Source organism: Drosophila serrata, unplaced genomic scaffold, assembly GCF_035046125.1.
Source record: "Drosophila serrata isolate PLE 108 unplaced genomic scaffold, ASM3504612v1 contig_293, whole genome shotgun sequence".
NCBI classification, from domain to species: domain Eukaryota; kingdom Metazoa; phylum Arthropoda; class Insecta; order Diptera; family Drosophilidae; genus Drosophila; species Drosophila serrata.
The window spans coordinates 326,258-336,060 of record NW_028257191.1 but is presented as its reverse complement, the minus strand read 5'-3'; positions in this window follow the sequence as shown (position 1 = coordinate 336,060).

The window sequence follows — 9,803 nt, the reverse complement described above, 5'->3', positions numbered from 1 at the left end:
TCAAGTGAAGAGAGAGAAAAACAAAATTTGTATTTCAGCTACGTGATCCCGGTGCCTTATCAGCGTTTAATGTGCACATATTCAGTCACGAATCTGTATAATTGGAAGTTTTCCTTTGCATTTGGTTGTATGTGATTTTATAAATTTGTCATTTTTCTCAATAATGCGGACCCGGTGCCTTATTAGCGTTTGATGTGCACGTATTCGGCCGCAAGTTGAGGGAACACTAACACTTGTAACACTTGTACACATGCATGAATTTGGTTCATTTTGTGGTGTGGTTCACTTTCCACTACTTTTCCTTTATATTTTTATCCAATTTATTTGTTTCATTTTTCCTTTCTTTTTCTTTCGTCCTCTTAGTTTCACCACCATTTGTTCACTTACCTATCTTACAGGTATAGTATGATCAGGAGCTGGAGCATTTTGCGATCTCCTTAGTCCGAATCCGGCTGCGCCAATTACGGTATCTGCGGATACCGGGGGGATAAAATCTGCCAGTGATACTGCCAGTTAAACCCAATGAGTGGTTTCAATGTATTTAATATTGCGTTCAAATAAAATGACAACTTGCTTTGACTTCGGTCAGAATTATAATGATCTTTTTATTGTCGGTCTTTTTATTTACTCGGTCAGAATTATAATGATCTTTTTATTGTTCTACAAACTTAAAAGTAACTTATGGGATACAGTGGAATATGTGGGAATGAAATGGTATGATGGAATTCGCATATCCAGCAGATTCGAGTGGAGAATGAGAATCTGCATAGTTGGCAGGTTTGCCATATCTGATGTGTAGGTTTGTTTATGGTTTTGCATAACTGTTACTTCGGTTGGTTTCCAAACTCAGCGTTTGTGTCCAGAGTTTGGGTTAATGACCATTTGGTTGTCGCTGAGGTTTGGGGGCGGCAATGTGTTCGGTAACTCGCGCACTGATATTCGGGGAGAATCAGCTGGCAGGGATGACGCTTGTCTCGAAAAGGGTGAAGAAAGCCAGAGACCGGTTTAGAAGAAAAAAGCAAGAGCGATTCCAAGTGCAGCAATAAATTAATGTAATAGGAAGACAGGATAGGGAGACGGACCCAAGGCCATATGTAGCTATCCCGATTTCCCAAAGGACCATAAGGGGGCTGTTGGACTCTGGAGCATCTGTAAGCTTGCTGGGAAAAGGTTGCAGGAAGCTGTACGAAACTCTGGATCTGGAAACCGTACTATGCCAAGGTTAAAACGGCGAATGGAGCAACTCAACTGATCCTAGGAAAGGTCACAATACCGATGACATACAAAAAGGACACGGTAGTGATGAATTTGTTTTTATGTCCATCGCTGGAACTAGAGTTGAACCTAGGAGTGGTTTTGTAAGGTTGTAAGAGTTTCAAGATAGCGCCGGAAGTCTTCAATCTAGGGTCGATTCAGGAGGAGATAATCCAAGAAGGAGAGAAGAAGAGAGAAGAGAGAACCCGAGCCCCATAACCTGACCAAGGAACAGAAGGAAAGATTGCAAAGTATTTGCAAGTCCTCCTTGACGTTTGAAGCGAATGGTCTTGGAAGGACAGGCAAAATGAGGCACGCTATCGAGATGCTCCGTTTAGGCGTGATAGAGGAAAGTGACAGCACCTAAAGTAATATAATAATACTCGTAAGGAAACACGGGAAAAATTTTCTATGTTTAGATGCCAGGAAGCTCAGTAAGATCACATTAAAGGATGCCTATCCACAACAAAGCATCGAAGGGATACTGAGCCGTATTAATACGTCCAGGTTCATATGGATCCAAAGCATGCTTTCTGGCAGATTGAACTTAAAGGGAAGAGCCGGAGGTGCCGGGACGTCCCTTATACCATTTCGATGTACGATGCCATTTGGCCCAACAAATGCGGCGCAACGCCTCATGGATAAAGTGATTCCACAGAGGTTGAGGGAGACCGTTTTTATGTATCTCGATGACTTGTTAGTCGTGTCTCTCAAATTCGAAAACATCTGGAGACGCTCCGAGAAATAGCAGAATTCTTGAGGGAAGCTGGCTTGACCATAAGGTTGAAGAAGTCGCATTTCTATTTTAAGGAACTCAGATATTTGAGCTTCATCATAGGCGGTGGCGTATTGAAGACAGCCCCAAGGAAGGTGAAGGCAATCCAGAATCTGGGCATTCCAAAGAGTATGCGGGATGTGAGAAGCTTCCTAGGCACAGCGGTATGGTACAGGAAATTTATAATGGGTTTCGCAGAGCTTGCGGCGCCGCTGACGGATACACTTAAAAAAGGGAAAAAATTCAACGTTACGCCGGAGGCTGAGCAAGCGATTGTATCCCTGAAAAAGGCGCTCATGACAGCGCCAGTACTGACACACCCGGATTTTTCATGAAGATTCTTTGTCCAGTGCGATGTGTCAGATTCCGGAGTGGGAGCGGTATTATTCCAGGAGGAAGCAGACTGCGGCGAACGACCAATAGCATTTATGTCGCAAAAGCTCAACCAGTGCGAACGGAACTATAGTGTTAAGAAGAAGGAATGCTTTGCGGCCGACGTGGCAATCAAGCCGGCCATACATAGGGTTGATGCCATTCACCGTGATTACGGATCATGGCAGTCTGAAGTGGCTAATGTCCTTGAGGGATTTGAGTGGAAGGCTAGAAAGATGGTCCCTAAAACTGCAAGCATACGACTTTGACATCCAACACCGAAAAGAATTGGAAAATGTATTGGTAATAACCTTTCGAGAATGGTGGAAGAAGTTCAGGAAGCAGAAGACGACTGGATGTAGGGATTCCAGACCGTAGAGTTTGCTAGTCGTGGTTGAAGCAGAAAAAGAAAAGCGGGCAGATCTTAAGGCGGTGGATGGCTTTGTATTCTAACGGGTAAGGACGAACAGCAAACCAGAACTCGAAGAAAGTAGCTGGAAGTTGTGGGTTTCAACGTAGTTGAGCCAGACGTTGAATGAACAAGCGCACACACCACCATCGAAGGCCCATGGAGGAATGGCAAAAACCCTGCATCGCTTAAGGCAATGGTTCCATTTGCCGGGCATGGTGGCAGGGTGGTGGTGAGAAACTTCATAAGGGATTGCAAGGTGTGTAAGGAGACAAAGACATCGTATGGAGGTCCGAGGCCAGGACTGGGAGGGGAAACCATCACGTATCGTCCGTTACAGAAGGGCTACATTGACTTTCTGGGAAAGTATTCCCGCTCCAGAAAAGGCCACGCTTACATTTTTATCGAGGTCAAGGTGAAGGCAATGAAGGATTCGACAACAGCAGAAGTGATCAAGTTTAGGACGAAGGGTATTTTTCATACGTTTGGAGTTCCAGAGACCATACATTCGGACAACGGGAAACAGTTCGTGGCGAAGCGGTTTCAAAACATGATCGAGCAGTACCGGATCACCCACATAAGAACGGCAGTCTACTCCCCACAATCAAATGGGGCGAAAAGGGTCAACCAGTCTGTGCTGAACGCAATACGAGCATACCTGGAGGGTGACCACCGAGAGTGGTTTTGTATCCGGAAATAGAGGCAGCATTAAGAAGCTCGGTTTATCAAGCTATAGGGGTAACACCGTATTTTGACTTGTTTGGGCAGAACATGTACACCAATGGGGCGGATTACCAGTTAGCACGGAAGCTTCGGGCATTGGAGGACAACGAGCTCGAGGGCTTAGAGCCAGGAGATAGGTTCGCATTGCTGAGGGACACCATAAGACGGAACCTGCATGAGGCACATGAAACCAGCGCTAGGAACTTTGATCGGCAGACGCGATAAGTAACCTTTCAGCCCGGACAAGAGGCGTTTCGCAGGAATCGTGTGCTGAGCGACTCTGGGAGGATCTTCAACGCCAAATTCGCACGAAAATTTTTTAAATGCCGGATTCGGAGGCCCGTAGGAGGATTTGAACGGATTGTTGGGCGGAGTGTTTTATGTCAGCGACCTGAAGCAATACCGATACGACCGTGGAAGTGGACAACACCCTAGAACCTGGAGAAAAGGAAATCCATCGAGGAGGACCTGCAAGAAAGAAGAATGTATAGATCGGTTATCTGATTAAGACGCATAGGTCACCAGCTCACGCAAAGTTGTGGATACCAATATATTATTCCGTCTAGTTAACTGGCGGAAGGAAGGGATCAGGCCCAGGCATCAGTGGGCGGTCTCCCTCGTTGGGCACTGTTTGTGCATCGGATTAGGCCCTGTTTTGTTCAATTTTGCTTGTCAGCGTGGTGTTATGGCCACTTTAGGCCCAGTAAATATCGATAGAACTCAATCGATATATCCACATAGGGGTGTTATACGGTCAGCTCACTGATGCCACCCTGCCCTAAAAGCAGATCGGTAGCATGCACCACCCAATGGGGGAAAAGTTTCTTGACCTGGAATGGCTCGAACCTGAAACAACGGGTTTCAACCAGAAAAAGACAGAGAAGGTAAAAGAAACCGAATCACAAGGAGATAGAGCGGTTAATTGGTGTGAAGCTACGTGAGTGGGCGTTTTATAAAATTTGAAATAAGAATTTAATTTAAGGAGAAAAGGAAATAATTCTGTGCGCCTGCGCTCAACAGAAAGAACTTTGAGTTGTGAAATAAGTTTTTTGGAAGGCTGGGGAGTCACTTGGACGTGTGCAGAGGATCAGCGAGGACGGGAAGCCAGCTCGAGGAGACTCAAAAGGTGAGTGGTCGTGGTCCGAAGGTGAAGCCCTAATATCATGGCTCTCATTTCCTGGCTCGACCAAACCTAGTCCTCGCAGGGATAATTCTAGCCATTTTTTTTCTTGGTTCGGTTTGGTGGCCACTGATATAAGACCTGGAAACTCAAACATAAACAAGAATCTCCGCGATGAGTTTCTGCAGGCATATGTGCTCCGAAAACCGCCATTGAACATATGTACATGAGAACCGCTGTTAAATAGAAATTTGTAACAACCCTGTCATCAGTAATTCATCAACGTTTCATCAACAGTCAAGGGGGTGCTGTTGATTTTTCATCGATGACAGGCCATACAAACTGTTGATTTATTTAACATGGGCATATCTTAGGCTGTCATCAATAAAAATTCATCAACAATTAATCGATGATTCATCAAACATTCATCAACAAATTCAAAACAATTTATCAACAAATCATCGATGATTCATCAACAATTCATAGATGTTTCATCAACAATTCATCGATGTTTCATCAACAAATTTCTCAACGGCCGGGCCATGGTACTGCCGACGACTGCCGTCTAGACTACCGCCGTAACTGTATCGTGGGCAGAGCGTCGTTGTAGAAGTCACAGTCGGCAGAGGGTCGACTCGGTTTCAGGTTAAATTTAAATTTTTGTTTCTGTTTTACTATTTATTTATTTATATATAGTTTTTTAAATTTTTTATCGGCTTTAGTATTTTATTTATTTATTTAGTATTTCATATTAATTATTTATTTATTTTATATTTATTACACATTTATCCCTTGTTTATTATACCCTTGCAGGGTATTATAATTTCAGTCAAAAGTTTGCAACGCACTGAAGGAGGCACCTCCGACTATATAAAGTATATATATTCTTGATCAGGATCAACAGCCGAGTCGATCTAGCCATGTCCGTCTGCCTGTCTGTCCGTTTCTACGCAAACTAGTCTCTCAGTTTTGAAGCTATCTGAATGAAACTTTGTAGTTATTCTTCTATATACTCTCACTCGTATATATATCGGAACGGGCCGGATCGGACGACTGTATCATATATTATTCAAAACTGAGAGACTAGTTTGCGTAGAAACGGACAGACGGACAGACGGACAGAAGGACAGACGGACATGGCTATATCGACTCTGCTGGTGATCCTGATCAAGAATATATATACTTTATATGGTCGGAGGTGCCTCCTTCACTGCGTTGCAAACTTCTGACTGAAATTATAATACCCTGCAAGGGTATAAATATGTAATAAATTTAGTCGCGAAATTGGTATTTTAATGCACGCCATGTTGCTGTGTGCGTATGAGAGAGCTGCTGGCTCTAGAGCGCTCTCTCGCTGGCTTTTGAACGAAATGTGAGAGAGCCTGGAGCCAGTTCAAAAGCCAGCACGAAAAAATCGTGTGCAAAAAAGTCGTATGGCGTTACGAATCTTCCACTCTATTCACTCTTTGGTGGAATGCGTATTAAAAAAAACTCGGAATCTCCTTCCGTAAAGCGCGGGTCCTGCTTTGAACACCAGTTTCTACTGCGCTGAATTGTAATAGCCGGTAGAGCTATCAGGTCGCGATCCAAAATGCCTCATTGATTTTATCGAGCCGCCTAAAGTCCGGTAGCGCCTCCTTGGTCGGTGTTGCGTTTCTAGTCTGAATGGCTTAAAGGATCATGAATATATCAAAATAATATTGGTGACGAGATCTAGACCCAAGATCTCGGCAAGCGCTTTTAAAAAGAACGGGTCTTGGCCCTGAACTCGACCGTTGCCATGAGCGCCCAACAGGACGGTTCTACGCAGTTGGAGCTCAGGCAACGAAATGTTATTGCTAATCTAAAAGTCGATAGTGAGATTATTTTGTTGCATCTTTAAATAGAACAAATAATTTTGGTGTCCACTTTATCGACTTCCCAATGTACAATGTACAATGTGACGCGCATGAATGGATTAACAACGGACGTGTTTTCGGTGCGCTCATAATCTAACTGCAAAAAACTGTGTTTCCTTGCAAAATAAACTCATTAAACTGGAAAAGTCGGTGGTTTCGTGCTTCGCGGAGATAATAAATATATTTTCGCGAGTAAAAACATCGTTGCTTAGCAATTAATTGCAATATTATTTTCGCAAATAATTGCTCAAGCATAGCACGTGTTGCAGTCGAGCCTTCGGGTCAGCTGGTCTACGAGGCTTGCGTACTGGCATGTGGTGTGTGTATCGGATACGCAGTTCGTGTCTTAGTTTAAAAAAGCTTTCGTCAGCTAAAAAGCTTATAAACGCCGCTTGAGAGCGATAGCAGCATGAGTGCCATGAGTGCAAGTAGCGCGGTTGTACGCCGTGGACATCGCAAATGCTATAGGTGCGTTGATTTCTACTACAAGGTTAACAAATTTAGACAGGAGGCGACTTTCTGCCGCCAGTGCGGATACCAGAACCCGGTAGACTGCCGGAAATGCCAGTATAGAGGGTAAACATCAGGGCGTCATATGCTCTCGAGCGTATGCCAGCAGTGCGGACATCAGGGCCACACTACTGCGGGCACAGAGGCTAACCCTTGGGGCATCATATACTCACTCGCTAAGCTCGCATATGGTACAGTGCTTGCGAGGATGCAGACCACACCGTCGGCGAAAGTGGTGCAGACGCGGTGTACAGTGCAGTTTATACCTGCTGCGATGTGTCTCATAGTCTGCCGACCATTATGGCATAGCTGCAGACCAGGGCAAAGAGCGATGAGGGTCTATCCATCAAAAGCCAAGGTTTTTGTTCCCGATTTTTATCTAGAACCCCATTTCAAGTGAGCCGCAGCGTGAGAGTGTTGGCAATTGGTCTGCTCCGTGACCTTTTTCACCTCAGTAGTCACTGAAGTGATGGGATTCTGCCTACTTTGTTCCGCTTGCAGCAGCCTCCCCTAGCGCCCTCTGGGTGTGAAGCAGGTAGGTAGCGCCATATGCATAGCAGATGGCCAAAATATGACTGGGCTATGGAAATGCTGGGGAGCGTTTGTTTCGGACTAAAATAGGCAACAGAGGCAATTGTCATTTCTCCGGATAAGCGGCCGAGAGAAAGCCGAGGCGGGCCAAAGGGGGTTCAACGGCGATAGCATTACTAGTTAAGCGTTTAGCGAGAAAGGTTCACGCGATAGCTCTCAAAGCCCACAAGGAGGAAGAGGAACCAAAAAGAAAGTGAAAGTTTAGAAATGTTCACAAGAAAATTTGATAAGCTTCACCAGCGATAAATCCATGGCCGAGTTTAGCGTATAAGTTTGGTGCTGAATTTGTTGTTAGCTCTTCATTTTGGCGCCTGAATCTTGTCGTGGCTCGCCATTTTTGGCGCTTAGGGTAGACGCAACCAAAGGCAGCAAGCGAGGGCATCCATCCAGCCGTGAAGCTTCGCTGGCCAACGAGGAGGCTAATAATATTTTTTTTTTTTTTTTTTTTTTTGGGTTGAGGAGGGGGAATGCCTAACGCATCCCTATTGCCGTCGCAAAAAAAAAGGTATGTGGGGCTCGCACCCACTAAACCCCCCCCCCCTCGCATTTGGCCGTGTTCCCACCTCGGAACAGCTTTCGCATTACTTCAAGGTGGCGCCAATTCAGCGCAATGCGCTCTCATCTTCTTTCTGCGTCCAGATTACCCAGTTAATTCGTCCAGATCTTGCTTCTTAGATCTGAGAATGTTCTGCACGAATCCTGCGATGTGTTTCCACGTGTCTTCGCTGCCTATCATCTTCGTGACAATATTTTCTGGGTTTATTGCCCCAACAGCTTGTTCCAGGCAGTTCCGCGCAGGTCCGAATTTCTTACAGTGGAAAATGGTGTGTTCAGCACTGTCCATCTCCGCATCTCCATATACGCATCTGGCGTTGGTTCTTTTCCCTATAGAGTGCAGAAAGGCGGCAAAGTAGCCATGGCCTGTCAGCATCTGCGTGACGTAGTAATCCACATCTCCGTGTTTCCTTCCGTACCAAGCTACCAGGTTTGGTAACAGTCTAGCTGTCCATCTTCCCCTTGCTTCGGCTGCCCATCTTTCCTGCCATTGTTGGAGAATTACTTCTCTGGTCCGCTCAATAAAGCCTCTTGTCGTCTCTCCTTCCTGTCTCCTCATATATATTTGTTTTCGCGCTTTGGCCAATAGGTCGATTGGTATGGCGCCTGCAATTACTAGTACAGCAGGGCCGGATACCGTTCGATATGCACTCGCGATTCGTAGAGCCATGGTTCTTTGTACCTCAAGTAGAGGTTTTGACCTGCAGGTTGCCTCAAGGGTGCCTGCCCAGACCTCACACCCGTACAGCATGATTGCGTGATTTATCTCCATTAAGAGTTTCCGCCTTGATTGTAAGGGGCCGCCCACGTTTGCCATGAGTCTGCTAAGCGCCTTTGTAGTCTCGGTCGCCCGCTTCTTCGTCTCTTGTATGTGTGCATTGAATGTCAATTTTGAGTCCAGTCTAACTCCTAGGTACTTTATAACCTTCTGCGTCCTTATTAAAGTCTCTCCAACTCTCATGTCTATTTCTAGAGGGATCCTTTTTCTGCTGACTAAAAGTAGCTCTGTTTTTTCGTCCGCCAGTTTGAGGTCGTGTGAGTTCAGCCAGCTTTTTACGCGTGTCATTACTTGCGTCAACATACGTTGTGCGTACTCGGTATTTCGAGCTGTAATGACTGCGACTATGTCGTCCGCGTACCCCACAATAGTCGTGCCCTCAGGGATGTCTAGGTGAAAAATTTCATCGTAGCTGATGTTCCAAAGCTCCGGTCCAAGTATTGATCCTTGTGCCGCTCCTGAAGTTATCTCTATACACTTCTCTCCTGCTTTTGTTTGGTACAGTAGTCGTCGGTTCTCAAGATAGCTCTGTATTATCCGCATCAGATATCCTGAGATTTGGAATCGTCTTTTCAAGGCATCAATTATGTTGTCCCATTTAACGCTGTTGAATGCGTTTTTAACATCCAGTGTTGCTAGTAGAACTACCGGCCTCGAGAAGTGGTTGCCTTTTTGGCTGCTGAGCGCTTGGTTGACGACTTCTTGGATTGCTCCAATGGTCGACCTGCCTGGCCTAAAGCCATACTGCATCGGTGAAAGACCCCCACCTCTTTCGATCGCTGCTGATAGGCGTGGCTTAATCATTTTCTCTAGTAGCT